We start from the raw sequence: 20,490 nt of genomic DNA, 5'->3' as shown, positions 1-20,490 counted from the left end.
AGTCTGTTCCAATGGAGGGAATACCTACATGGATAAGATCATGGGTTCATTAAATTTTTGAGGAGGTTTCAACTTAATTTTTTTGGTTTTTTGAGACTAAGTCTTCTATTCTGCCCAGGTTGGAAGTACAGCAGCCACCCATAATGCCATTGACACACAAGCTTTAATCTGCTCCATTTCTCCAACGGGCACTGGTTCATCCTCTTTAGGTGATATTGTGGCTCTCCATTCCTAAGGGCTTACTATATTGGTGCCAGGCTTAGTGCAGACACCTGATTGACTTAACCCTACTGCAGCTTAAAACTCCAGAACTCAAATTATCCACCAGCTTTACCCTTCCCATCAGTAAAGACTGAAAGGTACGCCACCACAGCTGGCTGGCCATTAGATGGTAAGGGACCCAAAGAGTAGGAAATCATAATCCCTACTCTTAAAGAGCTGCAGAAACAGCATTCGGTCCAAAGATGGCTGGGGACTGTCATCAGAGAACATTGGCTTCCTCCAAGTAGCATGTGTTTTAAGGTTTGCAAAGCACTTCACGTGCATTATCCTTTTTTATTTGTCCTGTCACCCTCCCCCCAATTCATCACCAGCGCCACACCCTCCTGAGGAACAGGATTCCATTAATCCCTCAATGCGCTTATTGTATTTGTTATGTGTTTGGCATTTGAAACTCCAATCAAGTTTCTTAGTTGGTTGATAAAAAAAATTTTTTAAACCAGACCTGTAGATATATATATATATGTTTAGAGGCACATAATTTATGTAGAGAGACATACACAAAACATCACTGGGGCAGATTGAGTGGGCTACTCTCCTCACCCATGTCTTCTTCTGTCAATACTCCTATGGCGGGGACAAGTTCCTTCCAGGGGGTAGGAAACTGCCAATTCTCCCCTCCCTTCAGAGTCTCAGATGACCCAGAAATGTGGTATATGGCTTGGAGTTGTTCTCATTACCCACTCACCGATTGGCATCTATCTGTCTTTCTGCCTAGGTCAGTTTTTGCCTCCTCAGTAGCAATTACTATTCCTCAAAGGACTGGGCTATAGCTAGAGACACTCATCTGGACAGGATTTTCCCCAGGAATCCAGTTATCTACTTTTTCTGGTGCCACCCATGGCTATGATAGGCCCTGGTACTGCTTTGAGGTACCCTCCTGAGATGAGTGGCAAGGTCTCATAGAGCTGTGTTCCCCAATAAGCCTAGGCTTGGGTAAGGAGAACTGGGGTGGGAGTGGGAGTTTTCAAGGAACTTAGCAGGCCACCTTGTGCCAAACCCTCTGTACTATTGCTTGGTGGCACAATCCAAGCCTATTGACCTACCCCCAAAACACAGCCAGGGCTCTCACTGACTCATGACTAGCCTTATCCCAAGGCAAATACTAACTCAATGAATAGGCTTACTAGCTGTGTGACCTTGCAGAGGTCACTTCAACTTTCTAAGCCTCAGTTTGTCCTCTATTCACACTGCAGGGTGCGCAATTCCTGGGTACCCGCTTGTCTGTGGCAGCCTCGAATTCTCCAGGGCAGGCTGGCCAAGTCCTCCCCCGCTCTCTGGGACAGGTAATAAACCCTTGATGTTTGCTCTCCCCGGACACCTCCATTCCCACTTTTTTTTTCTCTGTTCCATTCCATCTTGTCTATAAATCTCCTCCCTAGGCCCCTCTACAGTGCCCCCCAGATGTCTGCTTCAAGAACCAGAGATGGGTTTAGGAATATTTCCAGTGTAAAGTAACAGGATCCTAGAATGTCATAACTAGAATAGGCCTTAGATTCATAGAACCATAGAAGTTCAAAGCTGGAAGGGATCTGAGAACTAAAAAATCTGAGAATGGAAGGGGACATAGAAGTCATCTAATCTAGGAGTTCTTAACCTGGAGCCTGTGAAATTTTTTAAAGTATTTTAATAACTATATTTCAATATAATTTTTCCTTGGTAATCCAGGAACTTTATTTTATGGATTTAAAAATGTTATTCTGAAAAAGGGATCCATTGAGGATAAATAGGTTAAGAATCCCTGGTCTAACTTACTAGTCATGTGACCTTACGCAAGTCACTTACCCCCAATTGCATTGCCTTCCCCCCTCCCCCAAAAAAGAACCCCTGGTCTACTCCAGCCTTGCTCATTTTCTAGAGGAGGAAATTAAAGCCCAGAGTGGGGAAACTATTTGCCCAAGGTCACATACTGAGTCAGTGACAGAGCTAGAACTCAGATCCAAGTCTCCATGCTCTAAGAACAGGGTTTTCCACAACCTCATGATAGATGGTCTCCCCCACCCAAGGAATATGAATCCCACCATCACCTGTCTTTCTAGATTTATAGCTTGACTCCATTGAGTCCTTGAGAGCCCCTATACAATAAAAATTCAGAGAGAACTAAGACCAGAGAAGGGAAATAACTTTCCCCCAAAACACACCCTGAGTTAGTGGCAAAGCCAGGACTGGAGCCCTGGTGCCCCTATATCCTCTTTCAGGGTGCTTTCCACTTCAGATGCTTTAAACATATATACATTCTAGGCATCTTTCCTCTTCCTTCCATCTACTTTTGACATCTATTTCCTTTAATCTCCCCAGAAATAAAATTGGCGTAGTTGTCAGGACAAGCTGTTTTCCATTATCTGAAGGTCACAAGGAACAAAGAGCAGGGTTTTTTCCATTGGCCCTTGTAATACAGAAGTGGGGGGAGGGGAGGGTAAGGGGAGGTGAAAGTTAACAGGAAGATTTCAGCTCATTGTGAGGAAGAACTTTAGAATGATCTGTCCAGCAGTGCCATAGGGATAGTATTTCTGAATTTTCATGAGCCTCTTGACAAAGTCACAATATTCTTTTGGATGAGATGCAGAGATAAAGACTAGACAATAGTGCATTCATTTGAGGATATTTCAGCTGGAGATGAGAAGAAGACTTGAGCCCAGATCTTAGACAGGGTGAGCTATCTGAACATGTTTGAAGGATTGTCCTGTGGAAGATCATTTTCTGCTTCGTCCAAGAGGGTTGAGCTAGGAGTAATGTGTGATGACTACACAGAGGCTTTTTTGAGCTCCACAAAATGAAGAACTTCTTAGAGCTTTCTAGAAATTGAGCATTTTGCCTCCTGAGAATAGTGAGCTATCCCTTCCTGGAGATTTTTAAGCAGACAATAGATGATTGCTTGTCTCAAAATGTTTCATAAATAAAACTTGAGCTTCTGGTTGGGGTTACATTACATGACCACTTAAGTATTTTCTGGCTCTGACACTCGATGTTCTGTAATCATTTTATTTTATCTTTATGACTGTGTCTCACCATCTTGCCTAGGCTGGAATGCTGGGGTCATTCATGGGCCCAATCCCACTACTGATCATCTTGGAAGCTCTGACCTCCTCCCTTTCCAACCTGGGCCAGTTCTCCCTTCTTTAGGCAAACTGATGCACACTCTCTCTCTGTCTCTTTGTGTGTGTGTGTGTCTCTCTCTCTCTCTCTCTCTCTCTCTCTCTCTTTTTCAGTTTCTCTCTTTCTCCCACCCCCCCAGGCCTCATCAGATAAGAATGCCTAATTTAACATGGAAACTTGATCAGCAAAACCTATAGCAGCTCAGAACTCTGAAGCTCAAGAGATCCGTCAGCCTCAGCCTCCCCAGTAGTTGGGATTAGAGCTGTGTGCACCACACCTGGCTCTATTCTATAATCCTAAGGTACCTCTGGATTCTGGTGTTCTTTGTTTCACCAGTGTGCAACACTGAATCACACAGACCTCAGATGCCAACCCATATCTGACCAAACCCTGTTTCAACAGCATCCCTAGCACTTGGGATTATTTAAAGCCTTTGCTAGAAGTCCTCCCTCAGGTGAAGGGAAGTCCATTACCTCCCAAGGCTGCCCATCCTACTTTTGGACAGCTCTGGTTTTTTGGAAGTTGCTCCTCACATTAAGCCTAAATACGATTCCATTCCAATAAAGATTGAGCACATAATATGTGCCAGGCATCATCGTACTAAGAACTGGGCATACAATTAGTAAAAAAAAAGAAGAGAAAAGAAAAAGATAGTCTCTTTCCTCAAAGAGCTTACAATCTAAAAGAAAAAATAATACACAGAATGAAGCAGAAAAGGGGGAGAGCAAGGGTGAAAAATGAAACACCAGAGGAGTGGGAGTGGGGGAGGGATCATCTTCTGTGGAGTTGAATCCAGGCAGAGCAGCAGATGTATAATGGAGTGAGCTGAGAGAGAGTGCAAGTTCTGCCTTCTATAAAGGAAGGCATTGGGAGGAGTTTGGTACTCTACCCTCACGTCTTCCAGTCTGAAGGGAGAAGAGGCTGAGGGCAGTGAGGTCAATGAGGGTTTAAATTAGCAGCATGGTAGTGAGTTTAGTAGTGATGAGCTTGTCCTGGGAGGGCTAACATGTTCTTTTGCAATAAATGAAAAGTGGAATGAGCTTAGTTGCTTCCTTGAAATTACTACCTGTTGGTCCTGCTTCCATATTCTGACACCAAAAGAACAATTGAAACCTCTCTTCCACATGACAGATCCTTGAAGCCAACTAATAGGTCCCCCCACCCAAGCCTTCTTTTACCCTAGCTAAACAACCTCCTTTTCTTCAACTGGTCCTCAGATGGAGTGATTTCTAGCCTTCTCACCATCTTTATCACCTTCCTCTGGATGCCCTTCACCTTATCGATTTCATACTAAAAATAGGGCAGCCAGAACTGAACATAACATGGTCTAACCAAGGCAAAGTATTGTACTTGTGAAATTAATTTTTTAACTCAAGTGTAAGGATTTACATTCTTCTAAATTTCATCTTATCTGACTGAAGCCATCATTCTAACCAAAAAAATCCTTGGATCATTACTTTAATACCCAGTGTGTCAGCTCTCCTTCCAAGCTTTTTATCAGTTGTGAATTTGACAGATTACCATCTATGTCTTCAAGTCATCGATTAAAATGTCAAGCATCACAGGGCCAACCTTAGATCCCTGGAAGCCATACAGTAGACCTCCTTCCAAGTTGTCATTCATTCAATCAGTCAAATCAGCAGGCATTTATTAAGCACCCACTATGTGCCAAGTACTGTTCTAATAATTCCTATTCTTAAAGAGCTTACTTACATTCTAAGGGGTAGGACAAGTACATAAGCATATACAAACCAAGTGATTAATAATGATAACCAACATTTTCATGGCACTTTAAGGTTTGCAAAGTTCTTTATAAATATTAGCTCATTTTATTAGGCTCTGGGAGGTAAGAGCTATTATTATCCTCATTTTACATATGAGGTGGACAAAGGCTAAGTGACTTGCCCAGGGACTCACAGCTAGTAAATGTCTGAAGTTGGATTTGAACTGAGGTCTCCCTAGCTCCGCTGTACCATCTAGTAGTTAAAAATAAGGTAGTTCTGGTGGAAAGGCTCTAGCAGTTGGAGGGATGAGAAAAGGCCTCATGAAGAAGTTGGTGCTTGAACAGTATCTAAAAGGAAGAGAGGGATTCTGTGAGGCAGAAGTAAGGAAGGAGTGTATTGCAAGGCTAGAGCAAAGTCAATGCAAAAGTATGAGGTGTGAAAGGGGTGCCATGTATGCAGAGGAGTAAGGCCAGTTTGGCTGAACCTTAGTGTGTTGGAGAGTATCTAATGCACAATAAGGCTAGAAAGAAAAGGTTGTTAAGGGTATTAAAAGCTAAACAGAGTAATTTGAAATTGATTCTGGGGCAATAGGGAGCCACTGGAGTTTATTGACTAGAGGAATAACGTGATAAGATCTCCACTTAAGAGGAATCATTTGGGCAGCTATGTAGAGCATGGACTGAAGTGGGAGAGACTTGAGGCAGGGATACCAATTAGAAGATTGCTGTACCGATCTAGACAAGAGATGATGAGTGTTTGAACTGAGGACATAGTAGTGTGAATAAAAAACAAGGTTAGGAAGTGAGAGATGTAGAGAAAGAAGTGGCAATATTTGGCAACTGGTTGGCTATTTGGGGGTGAGGGAAAGTGTGAAATCAAGGATGATAAAGATAAATCTGGGAAGTTGCTTTCAACAGAAATAGGGAAGACTGGAAGAGGGGAAGGCTTGGAGTTTAGTTTTGAACATGATGAGCTTGACGTATCTCTGGGATATCCAGTTTCAAATGCTCAGCAGGTGACTGGTGATATGGGAGGAAGACTGTGTGTGTATATATAGATTAGAGTCATTAGCATAGAGATGATAATTAAACCCCTGAGAGCTGAGTTAAGAGACAGAGACAGAGAGACAAAGAGGGACACACAGAGAGTTAGCACCTAGGACAGTGCCTTAGAAAAGACCCATAGTTAAGGAGCATGATGTGAATGATACCCAGCAAAGGAGACTAAAAGGAAGTGGTCAGACAAGGTAAGAGGAGAACAGGAAAGGGTAATCTCATAAAAACCAAGAAGGAAGAAAGTTCCAAAGAGAAGAGGGTGATTAACAGTGTCAAATGCAGCAGATAGGCCCAAGAAAGAAGAGAACTAAGATAAGACCGGATTGATCCATATGACTACTCTTTGCAACTTCCTTTTTACTGTCACTAGTTGTGTGACCCCAGGCAAGTCATTTAGCCTCTCCTGGCCTCAGTTTCCTCAACTATAAGATGTGAATAATAATAGCACCGAACTCCCAGGGTGAGGATCGAATCAGATATTTGTAAAATGCTCAGCACAGTGTCTGGCACATAGTAGGTGTTTAATAAATACTTGTTTCCTTCCTTCCATCACAGACTCTCAAATGTTTTACTGAAATCTGGATGAACTATATATAGCATTCATCTGATTTATTAATGTATCTCTATCAATGTATTAATGTATTTATTAATGTAACTCTATCAAAAATGATAATACAATTAGTCTGGCATGACCTATTCTTTTTTTTGCAGGGGGGAAGGCAGGGCAATTGGGGGTAAGTGACTTGCCCAAGGTCACACAGCCAGTAAGTGTGTCAAGTGCCTGAGGCCGAATTTGAACTCAGGTCCTCCTGAGAGGCACCAGGGCTGGTGCTGTACTCACTGCGCCACCTAGCTGCCCCAGGCATGACCTATTCTTAATGAAGTCCTGCTGACTCTGCTTGATCTCTACTTCCTTTTCCAGATTCTCACTAACCATCGCTTTAGTATATTCTAGCATTTTTCTAGTAATTGAATTTAAGTTCAAATCTCTCTGCCTTTTTTTAAAAGTCCAGATTAAAGTGGCCACTCCTATCCAACGTTCCCATCATTTCTTTTTCAGTCATTCCACCCTTGTTGGCCATAGTCTATTCCAGAATAGCAGGTTCCACTCAAAAGGTGGAAGTGCTTTCTTTGCCTTTTGAAAGAAGCTGGAATCATCTTTAAGGAAAGCCAAAAAAATTGTAGGCTTTTTTTTTCCTTTTAGCAGAGAGAGAGGTGCAACCAATGGTCAGAAAAATAAAGTCTCCTGTCACTACCATATTGTATATTATAGATTATGCAACTTTGATTTGTCACTCCACTTTGCAGCTGCCTCTGCTCTTCCTGGTTTCAACTCATCACTTCTAATCTGACCATCATGCTGCTAATCTCTCAGCCTCTCATTCCCTCTGATTGGACTCCTCCCAATGACTTCCTCTATAGAAGGCAGAGCCTGGACTTAGCTCACTCCACTTTGCAGGTGTTGTTATCCCTGGTTTCAACCTCAGGAACAGGATGCCCCTGTAGGAAGTACTCCTTCCCCACCTTTCCTGTCTCCCGTTATGTATTGTCTCTCCCCACCACCCCTTGGATTCCTTGAGGACAGGGAGTGTCTTTCTTTTTATTCCTTGTATCCCTAGTGTTTAGCACAGTGCCTGGTTCTTACTAGATATTTATTGGATTAGATTATCAGAATTCTTCATTTATTGCCTCCTCTTAGCCCAGTGACAATAACATTTGTTTCTCCTATTAATCTCCATCCAATATTCTCCACCATGCTGTCTCTCTCTTTCTAGCATGAGTCCATTCTCCAGCATTATTATTCTCTCTTCCTCCAAAACACATACTTTAAAAATCTACTCTCTTCCTTTTAAGTAAGGTGTAAACTTTCCAGAATTATATTCCAGTCACGTGTTTTTTTTTCTGCGTTTTTTGGACACCTTTCTGGGACAGGTCTGGACCGTAATTTCATCAAGGTAAGAAACTCTGAGTGGAGAAACCCCACCACCAAAGCAGGTAAACAGCTATCCTGCAACTTAAAGTCTTTGAAGGTAGCTTGGAAGCAATGAGGGTTGCACTCCAAGTATTCACTAAGATTTGGACTCGGGTCTGCTTGACCCAGAAACTGAATCTCTACTCACTACTACACAGTTACAGTCATAGTGAGTAGAGATTCAGTCTCTCTCTGTTAGGTTCTCTGTCACTTATTTCCCATTCATTGTACTTTTGTTGATAACCATCTGAATCCATGGGTTTTGTCACTGGCCCACTTCTTGTATTTTTGTCTCTTATGAATTACTGCCCAACTCTATTGGGATTCTTCTTCCTTTGTTATAGTTCCTAATCTCTATGATACCTAGCTTGGGAAATATAGATAGGCAATTTTTACCCTCTTCTTTCCCCCTTTTCAAAAATTTTGAAACCTCCTTAATAAGATTTTCAAGACTGTAGGCAAGTCTTTTTTTACCATTCCTCATTAGGTTCACTCCTTCCCTGGCCAAGAAGAGCCCATCATTCCTACGTGAAATCTGAATTTTCTTCTCAGACAGTCTCGTGTTAGACAACTGTTCACTTCCAACATTCACCTTTCTCTTCTGAATCCCCTACCTTAAATTGGCTGTAGAGGAAAAAATAAAACACTACTTGTGCCCCTAAAGCCTTCCCTTTTTTTTCAATGAGATTTCATCAATCCTAACAATGCTCCCTCGGTTCTTCCTGGCAATCTCATTTGTCCCCACATGAATCATCAAAATCAGGTAGTTGTCATCGTTTTTGACAAGTCCTTGGGAGGTTTTCCATCACATCCTCAATATGTAGGTCCTAGAAGTACAGCGAATCTCTTTATTGTCAATGTCAAGTTGACAAATAGCTGCTTTGGTACCCCTCAGCAGGGAGTCACCAACCACCATGAGTTTTTTTTCTCACAACTTCCCTGGATGGCTTTTCCCTGTGCTAGCAGGAGAGACACATTCATCATACCTTGGAACACAAGGTGCAACTTCTTCCTCAAAGGAACTAACTCCCCCTATCATCTTACAATGAGAACATTATATCTACTACTTAGCTTCAAGCGTTTGGTTATCCTCTTTTCTTCCCTTTCTCCTCAGCATCACATTTTTCTACCCTCTCACTTCCTGATGTAGGTCAGCCTTCTGTTCAGATGCTTTTTCTTCATAGTTTTTCCCTTGATGCCTTCCTTTCATTCTTTTCCCCCAAGGAACACAACATTCTCCCTGTCTTGGGATTTCTGCTGTGAGAATAGACAAAGGAGAGTTTGGAAAGGATTTCTAGTTCCCTGGAGACAGGTACCAACTCAGCTGCTCCTTGGATTATTACTTTACCAATACCATTGACCATGAAAAACCTTTCTAGCATACTAGGGGAGGCACAAAGTTCGAAAGAAATCTATGGGTCATTCCTAAAAATGGTTCAAGCCTGGAAGAGCAAGAGGGCTAAAGGAAAACCTTGGTCTCGTATGATACTCCAGATGTGTTCAGAAATGCCTTCTAATTGAGCCCTAATTCAGCAAGACTGTGTCTAACATGCAGAAATTGAATACAAATCCATTCATTTGTTTGCTCTCCAGCTTTGCTTGCATCTAATAAATGATTACAATTTTACCACTTTCAATTAAAATATTAATTGCTGGAATTTGATTCTAGAACATCTTCCATTTGTAGCAATAACATAATTGTTTCCCTGGCTCCAGACAGATGGTATAAAAGCCCAACTCACCATTCTTTTTAGCTATCAGCATGTGTCTTAATAATAATAATTACATTACTCCGTGAAGCAGGTAGCAAAATATTTAACCCCATTTCACAGATGAGAATACTGAAGTTCAGAGAAAGGAAATGATATATGCATGGTTACATAGTCAGGAAACAGGAGAGCTGAGACCTGAACTTGGGTTTTCTGGCAAGCTATCGTGAAATGAGCATCAGAATGAGATTCAGGAGACCTAGATTCTATTCTCAGCTCTGCCAATAACAACAGGCATTTGTTAAGTTCCTAGTATATGCCAGGCACTGTGCTAGGCACTGAAGATACAAATGTAAAGAATGAAATAATCCCTTCTGGGACCCAGTTTCATCATCTTTATTAGATAACTGCTAAGGAACCTTTCAGCTCTAAGTTTTTGTGATTCTGATTGCTCTCTTTGAAGGTATCCTAACTTGTGCTTGGTAAAGTCATGAAGTGAGATATTAATGTCCTCTGCCATCTCCTGAACTCTGCTCTCAAAACCCAAGTGTTCCCTCTCTTTTCTTCACCACTACCACCCCACCAAACTACTAACACCCTCGAGCTCTTTCCCCTCTGTTTCTCTTAGGAAAGAAAATATTTGATTGGATTCAAGTCTCTAGGTTCCCTCTCTCTCCCAAGGGGATTTGTGATTTAAACCCAAACTGGGCCCTGGAAATGAAAGGTTTGGTTCATTTCATTTCAAATTCCGGAGAGCAAAGGGAGGAGGAAGGGCCTTCCCGTGGTCTCTGGCAGGAAGTCTAGCCCTACACTGAAGGACTGAGTATGGGCTGGGATCAGAACACCTGCAGGGATAGGATTCTAATTCTGAAACTCTCCCTCTGTGGGATTCCTAACTTGTTTTATTCACCTCCAAAAAAAGTTCCAGGTTAACCTTCTTCTCCCTCATTAAGATTCCAAGGCTCATCTTCTTCACCCTCCATGGGATTCCTGCCCCATCTCTTTTCTTTCTTTGGAATTTCAGACCTTCTTCCCCCCATAGGATTGAACTCTAAGGGGGAATGCTTGGTGAAAATTCCATTTAGCAATAGATAATATATTCACTCTAACTAAATATTGATTTACTTCCAACAGTATTAATTTCTAGTGCTGCACAGTGGGCAAGAGACGGGTTTTAGGTACTGATTTTTATTAAAACATGAGCACTTTTTAACAAAAGAGTAAAGCCACAATCTCAGAAGGTCCTGACAACTCTTTCTGCAGTGATTCCCTTCTCTATGTCTTCCCCTCAGTATCTAGGATAGAGGAAAATGTAAAGTTGCAAACACTCATATGCTCAGTAAAGATGAGTTGGATGAGAATAGCTGGCATTTATATAGCACTTACTCCGTGCCAGGTCCTGCTAAATGCTTTACAAGTGCCCCATTTGATCCTCATAACAACCCTGGGAGCTAGGTGCTACTACTATTACATACCCCAGATCTTCTTTACTCCAGGCCCAACGCTGTGTCCGCTGTGCCACCTAGCTGCCCTCTGGGGAGATTTGAATTTCAGAGGCCACTCTAGGGAAAATGCTTCATCAAGATAAAAGTCCTGTCTGAAGGATTCTAGACATCTATTTTACCTTCCTTAGATTCCAGGAGTTACCTTCTTTCATTTGTGTTCAGATAAAACAGGCACTAAAAACAGGAGAAACCCTCAAGTAACTTTTAGTTGGGAAGATAAGACCCAGAGTTACAGAGTGCCATCTCCCATGATAACTGGCTGCCTGACATCCCACCTCCCAAGGTAACTGACTGCCGGACATCCCACCTCCCAAGGTAACTGGCTGTTTGACATCCCACCTCCCAAGGTAACCAACTGCCTGACATCCCACCTCCCAAGGTAACCAGCTGCCTGACATCCCACCTCCCAAGGTAACCATCTGTCTGATATCCCACCTCCCAAGGTAACTGGCTGTGTGACATTGGACAAGTCACTATCTCTCTGACTCAGTTTCTTTGACTATTGATTTGGCATGATACATTGTCTACCTTACTGGAATAAAGAATGAGAAAAGAATTTCATGAACCTTCTAATGCTATGGAAAGGCAAGTGCTTACCTAATACTAGCTATGCTAAGTGCCGTTAGGGTTAGAAAAGGGAGAGGTCATTGTGGGCCATTTAGGGTCACACTTTCAGCTGACCCAGCTATTCCAAAAGGTCAGCCTTCTTCCAGCAGAAACCAAGTGTGCCTCTCCCTCCCTGTGCCCCCTCTGGAGACCAAGCTCAGACAAGGGTCTCAGTGGAGAGTGAGGGTCAGGGAGGGGAGCCAGCCCTCTCTTACCCTAGCATTCTTACAGTCAGCTGCGCTCTGGAGTTAATCAGGGCATCCAGGGCGCATGTATCCCAACAAAGCCCTGGGCTGCCCTCCATGCTCAATCGACCATGCTATTTTTAGGCCTCTGCTTTGTGAATAAATCACCCTCATTATTTCTTACACGTTCTGAGCGAGAACCTCAATTAAGAATTCTTGGACTCCTGCCCAGGTTTGTATTGGGAAAAGGAATCACTTTTTTTAAAAATTTCACAACTACAAAAAGATGGGGCCAATGCTCCCTGACATTGCCAAGAAAGGACATAATAAGTAATCTTTCCCCTTCTCAAATTTTCCTAGAGCACTAGTAATCTTTGCCTTTGTCACATATCATATATCTGTCTGGGTGCATCATATCCCCTCATTAGATTATAAACTCCCTGTGGACAAGGAATATGTCATTTTTAGTCTTTGTAACCTCAGCATAGGCCTTAATCAATGTTCATTGAATGAATGACAAGAATGCAAAGAGGTTAATGAACCCTAATACCTTTTCTTCATTTTGAGAAAAACAAAATTAGGCTGTTTACTTCTACTGGTCCCACTACTGAGATTGCCATTCTTGTTGAGTCTTTTTTTTAGCCATGTCTGACTCTTTGTGACCCCATTTGGGGTTTTCTTGGCAAAAGTACTGAAGTGGTTTGACATTTCCTTCTCTAGCTCATTTTGCAGATGAGAAAACTGAGGCAAATAGGGTTAAGTGACTTTCTTAGGGTCATACAGCTAGTAAATTACTGAGGCCAGATTTGAACTCAAGAAGAGGAGTGTTCCTGAGACCCCATCCACTGCACCACCTAGATACCTCCACATTTTCAGCCTAAAATTCATCCTGTCCTATAGAGCCCATCTTACATCCCCACCAGCTCAAGGCAGCCTTCCCTGACTACCCCAGCCCATCATGTTCTTTCACATTCCCTTCTGTCTGTAATGTCTACTCCATGCTTTGCCCCCTTTGGTATTTGATTACACTTGGCACATACAGAATTCTATGATCGTTCCATACATCCTTTCTTCATTCAGCATCACTATGCATTACTCAAACATCTTGACAGTACTTTGCCCTCCATGGCACCTTGCATAGGGTTGAGGGATAGATTCACTCAAACTTTTAGCAAATATTTCCTGAGTAACTTCTATGTTCAGGACCTATGCCGGTCAGGGGGAGGGAAACAGATAAGATGCAGTTCCTACCCTCTAGGAGCATATATTCGGGGGGGAACTAGACATGTACATGTTAAATCACCATACACTTATTTAGTGCCTACTGTGTGCCTATATGGCAGAATAAGATAAGGATCAGAAAAAGTATCCTGAGGTTCTAAAGAGGAAAGGTCACTTTTGGTTGGGAGGATAAGGAAAGACCTTGTGGAGGAGGTAGTATCTGAGTTGGACTGGAAAAAGGATGGGTCTAATTTCAATAGGGAGAGAATAAGCTGGGGGGGAAAGCACAAAGACAGAATTAAAAGATGTGTTTGGAGTTGTCCGAATTGGCTGCAGTGTGGGCTTTGTGTAATGATAGTTAATAGGTAGCATTTTAACATTTGCAGAGTATTTCATTGCTATCGTCTCGTTTGATCTTCACCACAACCCTGGGAGGCAGGTACTATTATCATCCACACTTTACAGATGAGGAAACTGTGGTAGATGTTAAGTGAATTGCCCAGGGTTACGTAACTAGGAAGTGCCCGATGTTGGTTTGAATGGTAGTCTTCCTGACTCTACTTTACTACCTAGCTGTAAAGAAAAAACAGTGTAATATTAAGCTAATAGGTCAGTTAGGTTCAGACTGTGGAGGACTCCAAGTGCCAGGATAGGGAATTAGGACTTGATTTTTGCAATGGGAAGTCTTTGAACATAGAAGTATCGGGATCAGAACTGAACTTTAGGAAGATTAACCCTTTAAAAAATTTCTAAATCATTATCACTTCAAAATGATCCTTATAGGACGCTCCCTCATAATAAAGAATTATGATATCCTTCCTATGCCAGTCCTCTGAAGTCAAGATTGGTGACTATACTGATCAGAGTACCATGGCCTTTCAAGGCTGTTTTCACTTATATTGTTACAGTCAATGTATATTTGTTCTTCATGTTCTGCTTACTTTGCTCTGCATCCATTCATATGTTTTTCTGAATTTATCTAAATACTTCATATTGGTCAATTCTTACAATGCAGTTACATTTCATTATATTTTTATCTACCACTATTTGTAGTCATCCCCCACCCAATCTAGTTCAAACCTTATGCCCAGTAAGGGAATCCCCTCTATAAGCCCTTTATGGTATCACAGCTGGTGAGCCTCTAGTCTTTGTCTGAACACCTCCGGTGACAGGGAGCATACTATCTTTCAAGGTTTTCATTGTTGAATAGCTTTGAGTCTTCTTTATATTAGGTCAAAATTGGCTTGCCTTGAACTTTGACCCTTTTCCTTTGGTTTTGCCAAACACATGCTAATCCCTCTTCCCCGTTAGAGCCCTTCAGAGTTTTCTTTTCTTCTCCCAACAGCCCCCTTCTCTCACCTATTCAAAGATAGGTACCTATTGTGTAGCACTAGGCTAGGCAAACAAATGGCATCTAATTAAAGCTTGAGTAAAGAAGAAAGAGAAACAGTGAAAGACCTATACTCTTGCCTTCATTACCTCGTTTCAGCCTCAGAGCATCTTTATGGCTGTTTCCCATGAGGAAATGGGATGTGGTGGAAAGAGAACTTGTCTTTGGCACGTGTCTCTTTCTTTATATGAGCCTCAGTTTCCTCATCTGTAAAGAGGTGGACAGTAATACTCATACAACAGCTCTCAGCATACTTTGTGAACTCCAAAGTTCTATACAAGTGTAAGCTATTAATGTCAATCTCATTTTATATCTCCTCTCATCTGATCCTCAAATCACCCTCGTGTTTTGGCTGAAAGGTAGATGGTGCCATTTCCATCTTGTATTAAAAACTTAATAGAAGTGGCTGACTTGTTGTTTGGTGGAAAAACTGGAACTAGGATCCAGGTCTCCCAAACCTCAGCCCCAGGGCTCTTTCTCCAAGACCAAGCTGAAGGTTTAAGCACTTCAAGTGTTCCCGGTCTGCATCAGTCCCCCTCCCCTGACCGTCTCCAACATTACATGCACAGCTTTGCCTCCATTGTCAGCTCTTCCTGAGCATGTGCCAGGACCTCATGCCTTGATACTACTCATTATCTAGTAAATGCCCAGTGGCTGAGTCTCCCACATACCTGGCTCTTGGGTTTGTTTATGGGTATTTCACAATAGTTTTTTTTTAGTTTCCATTTCCTGAAGAATTGATGAGCAGGGACATAGTGCATCCTCTGCAGGAATGGCTGGGTTAAGCTATATTTGGTCTCATGAGCACATCTGCCCTAGCTGTTCACCTACCCAGCTGGACGGTGTTTTGGGGGACGTCTGGTGAAAATCGTCTTAGAAGACTGTGGACACACAGGATTTCAGAGAAGGCTTTGCCTCCCATGGTCCATTTATCCCCTATTTCCTGTCCTTTCTTCTCTCACCCTCTCTCCCCAGAACAAAATCATGAAGAGGGTTCCATTGCTTGATTTCCTGAGATGAGCTAACAGATAGTGTGGTGCAGTGAAAAGAGCCTTGAACTCCCTTGGAGGCAGACAACCTGCGTTCTTGGCCCACCTGTGCTGCTTAATAGCTGTGTGACCATAAGCACATCACTTCATATATTAAATGTATATAATTCATATTATATCAAATAAATACAATTCATAAATTAAATATAAAATATTAAACCCTTCATAGGCTGCTTTCATTTTAGTTATGACAGCCCTTTCACGTGTATAATCTCATTTAACATAATCCCAATCCTCACAACAACCTTGTGAGGACTGAATAGACATGAAATAACTGTTATCATTACCATCACCATCCTCAGCATCATCAGGAAAAACCCAAACAGTTAGAGACACGTAGGATGCCAGGGCTTAAAGGAGATCTGGAAGCACAGAATACAGAGCGTTATTCTTAGAAAGGCCTGAGACAGGATCTAACCCAGGGTTCTTACCTTGGAGTCCACACAGCCCTATATGGATAGATTTCAGAGGGCTCTGTGAGCTTGGATGGGAAGAAGTGACATCTTTATTTTCATTAACCTCTCACTGAAATTTACTATTACCTTCAATTGTCTGAAAGCATTATTCTGTGAAGGTATTCACAGGCTTCATTAGACTGTGACAGAGGTCTGTGATTAAAAAAAAAGCTAAAAATTCCTGGCCTATTTTATAGGTGAAGAACGGAGGACCAGAAATTAGAAGTGACTCAATAAGTTATGGAAACTGAGGCACACATAGTGACCTTTTTCACTCATTTAGTCAAGTAACAAATTTATTTACAGTTTCAAAATGAGTACCCAGCTCTATTCTATGGGATAGGGGAAAATGAGGAGAGGCCTATCTTTTATCAGATCTAAATAGAAACTTGAAGAGAAACAGGCACAACTAGGTATGGAAAGTTTGACAGCTTTGCTTGGAATTTCATTATAATTAGACCTTTCTGGAGATTGATCAACAAAACCATTAGGAATCTACTACTTGTGATAGTAGCTAAAATTTATATAATGCTTTAAGGTTTGTAAAGCATTTTATGTGTATTGTTTCATTTGAGCTGTCATGAAGGATATGGACGTGACTGTAACATAGTGCCTGCCCTCATGAAGTTCAAAGTCAAATAAGAAAAATGAAGCTCATAGCCATATGGCAGTGGAAGGCCCAATGAGTGGTAGACATAAGTGCTACCAGGGATTTCAGGAGGGAGAGATGACTGTGGGCTGGGATGATGAAGGAGAGCTTCTTGGAGGAGGTGGGAACTAAAGCTGAGCATTAAAGGATGGGTAAGGTTTATAGAAAGAAATGGGGGAAATCCTCTAGAAATGGAAAGTGGAATCTATGTCTCAGGTGTTAGATAGCTAGCGTACCCATGGTGCTTCTCAGACATGGAGAACTGCATGATGAGAGATGGAATTCTGTTGCATACTGAATATAATCTCTTAGGATACTATTACAAGGACAGGCACCAGAATATGGAGGTCGAGGTAAATAGGTTTTATGAACAAGCTTGAATGGCATGCTAGTGGCAGCAGTGAAATTCAGATGGAGTCAAGCAGATCAGAGTGAGAAGAGGGAATGAATGGAGGCTGGGTTGTGGAGCTGGACACTGGGTTGTGGAGGTGGCCACTGTTTCCACCTGTCCAGACACTGAAGAAATGTGTGACTGGAATGAACTAAGACTTGTTGAACAGTTCTTTAGGGGAGATATGAGAAAGATGATGAAGTCCTTTAACACTGCCCTTCTCTCTCTGTCTCCCTTTGGCCACATATGGGAAGGAGGATGCTTGGTGTGGATAAAATACCAGACCTGGAGTTAGACTGGCTTCAAATCAAAGGGTGTGCTAGAGCCATCTCACACAGGCTCAGGAAACCCCATTGTTTAATTTTGGGTGTCCAACTTGGAAATTGGCAAAGATTACAAATCAGGGCTTGATTTATTGGTTCATTGATTGTCTAGACTTAAGCGATAGAGAAAATGTTAATAACCCAGATTAAACTTAAAAGTGTCCATGGCAGGAGGGGGCAGCCAGGTGGCACAGTGAGTGAGAGCACCAGCCCCAGAGTCAGGAGGACCTGAGTTCAAGTGTGACCTCAGACACTTACTAGCTGTGTCACCCTGGGCTAATCATTTAACTCTGATTACATCTTCCTCTTCCCAAAAAGAAGCGTCCTGTGTGTCCTCTGTGTGTGTATGTGTGTGTATATATATGTATATGTATATATGTGTGTGTGTATGTGTGTGTGTCTAGATATAGATACAGATATAGATACAAAAAATTTTGACAGCCAATTGTTAAACATTTACCAGCACACTACTGGTTCAAACCATATCTCAGATACTTCCTAGCTCTGTGACCTGGGACAAGTCATTTAAACTCTGTAGCCCTCAGTTTTCTAACTTGTAAAGAAATTAGACTTAATGACCCTTAAGGTCCCTTCTAGCTCTAAAGCTATGATTCTGTAATAGCAAACTTTTATTCCAAAGTGTATGTGTTATTTAAGATTGTACATAATTTCGAATTTGGTTAGTACTTTCAAGATGGCTTACCAGTCAAAAAATTATGATTGTTCATAACTGCTTTTTATCTATGTCTTATCTGCTGCTGCAAAGGGGAGAATAATGTTTGGTATTTCTATATAAAGAGAGACAGAGCAGATGCTTTTGTCTGAAAGAGAAGCGGGGAAGGAAAGTTCTTCCTGTATCACACCAGACTGGGATTTTGTTGTTCAGTCATGTCCGAATCTTGATGACCCCATGGACCATAGCATGCCAGGTCCTTTTATCCTCTAGGATCTCTCCAAGGCCATCCAAGTTGTTGCTTGTTACTTCCATGACACTATTTACCCATCTTATCCTCTGCTGTCCCCTTTTCCTTTGTCTTCAATCTTTCCCAACATCAGGGTCTTTTCCAATTAGTTCCATCTTTTCATCATGTGGCCAAAGTATTTAAGCTTCAGCTTCCGTATTTGACCTTCCAATGAATAGCCTGAATTTCTTTAGACTGATTTGATCTCCTTGCTGTCCAAGAGACTTTCAAAAGTCTTCTCTAGCATCAGAATTCAAAGCATCAATTCAGCAGTGTTCAGCTTTCCTTATGATCCAACTCTCACGTCCATTGCTACTGGACAAACCATAGCTTTGACTATGTGGGCCTTTGCAGGCAAGGCGATGTCTCTACTTTTTACTATGCTGTCCAGATTCACCAGTTTTCTTTACAAAGACTGTCTTTCAGTTTCATGGCTGCAGTCGCCATCTACAGTGATCTTTGAGTCCAAGAACATAACATCTGACGTTGCTTCCATTTCTTCTTCCTCTATTTGCCAGGAAGTGATAGGACCAGTTGGCAAGATATTAGTTGTTCTGTTTTGTTTAGTTTTTTATGTTAAGCTTCAAGCTGACTTTTGCACTCTCCTCTTTTACCATCATCAAGAGGTTTCTTAATTCCTCTTCATTTAATTCCTCTTCACCAAATTGGGAGAGCTCAGCAGCTAAAGGAAAGAAAAGGATTTTGATTTATTAATTTTTATAAGTGTCCCAAAGCCAGTCCTGGTTCTTTTCTTTCATTTATTCAAACAGAGAATCTTTAGTTAGTTGGTGTTATCTGATAAGGGTTATGGAAGATGATGAGTCAAGATGTCCTCCTCGTTGTTTTCACTCCATCCCCAGTATACTCCGAAGACATCTTTCCTTAGGGGTAGAGTGAGAGTCATGACTATGGAGTAGGTCCAGCCTTGTGAGAGGAGAAAAGAAGTGGCTAGGAAACACTAACCTGCACACATTCCAAGTGTGGAGGCCGTCCCCTCAAAAAATGTAGGAAGGCTTCCTTCAATTCACCTTACAACCAGTTTGACAGAAAGCTCAGCTGGTAAATTATTTCATGTGGCTCAGATCCTATGATTGTTTTTTGGTTTTCCCATCTGAACAGTCTTGAGGTTGGACTAGATTATTTTCCAGCTCTGACATTCTATATTCTAGGAATCTAAAGCTCATTGTCACTCTGACATTCTGTGTTCTAGGATTTAAACTCCCTTCTTACTCAGATGTTTGATGTCTTATAATTTGGAGATCCCTTTTAAATCTGGCTTTCTACCGTTCTTAAATTATGATTACACAAGTTGTCCTAGTCCCTTCCTTCCCTTAGATTTTGCTGTGAAAATAAACCAAGGAATGCTTGAGACAAACTTTGGAATGATTCCTATCTGCTTGGGAGTTATCTGCACACCAGCTTACGAGTTTTCTGTCCAACTATCATTACAGAGTTGTTGATGTGGATATGTTAATGTTACTGAATAGAACAAACAGAAGGAGGGCAAAGAATTCTCTCTCTCATTTCCCTTACCCTTATACCATGCCTTTCCTGTCTTTATGCTTCTCTGGTCCTCCTTGAAAGTGAATTTGGTAATCAGGGAAATACATCTCATTGGGGACAGGGAGGAAAACTCCACTGTTGTCTTCTGTCAAGCCCTGCCACTGTAAGTGTGAAAAATGACTGGGCCCAAGGACTCTGTCTTCTTTCCCCACCCTCTTCCTCTCCCCGTTTATGCACATAGACTTTCATTTGATGATGAATTGCTTAGAATAGCTTCATAGTGTATGTTTGTAGGCAGATTAATCACAGTCTCTGGGTTCTCAACCAAAGGACAACAATTTTGCCCCAGGGCCCAATTTTCTCTGTGGAAAGAACTAGACAGCGGCAGCCCCAGCGTCTGAAGCCTCTGCTAGAAA

The sequence above is a fragment of the Trichosurus vulpecula genome, chromosome 3 (genome assembly GCF_011100635.1).
Source record: "Trichosurus vulpecula isolate mTriVul1 chromosome 3, mTriVul1.pri, whole genome shotgun sequence".
NCBI lineage: Eukaryota > Metazoa > Chordata > Mammalia > Diprotodontia > Phalangeridae > Trichosurus > Trichosurus vulpecula.
This window is presented reverse-complemented; position numbering follows the sequence as displayed.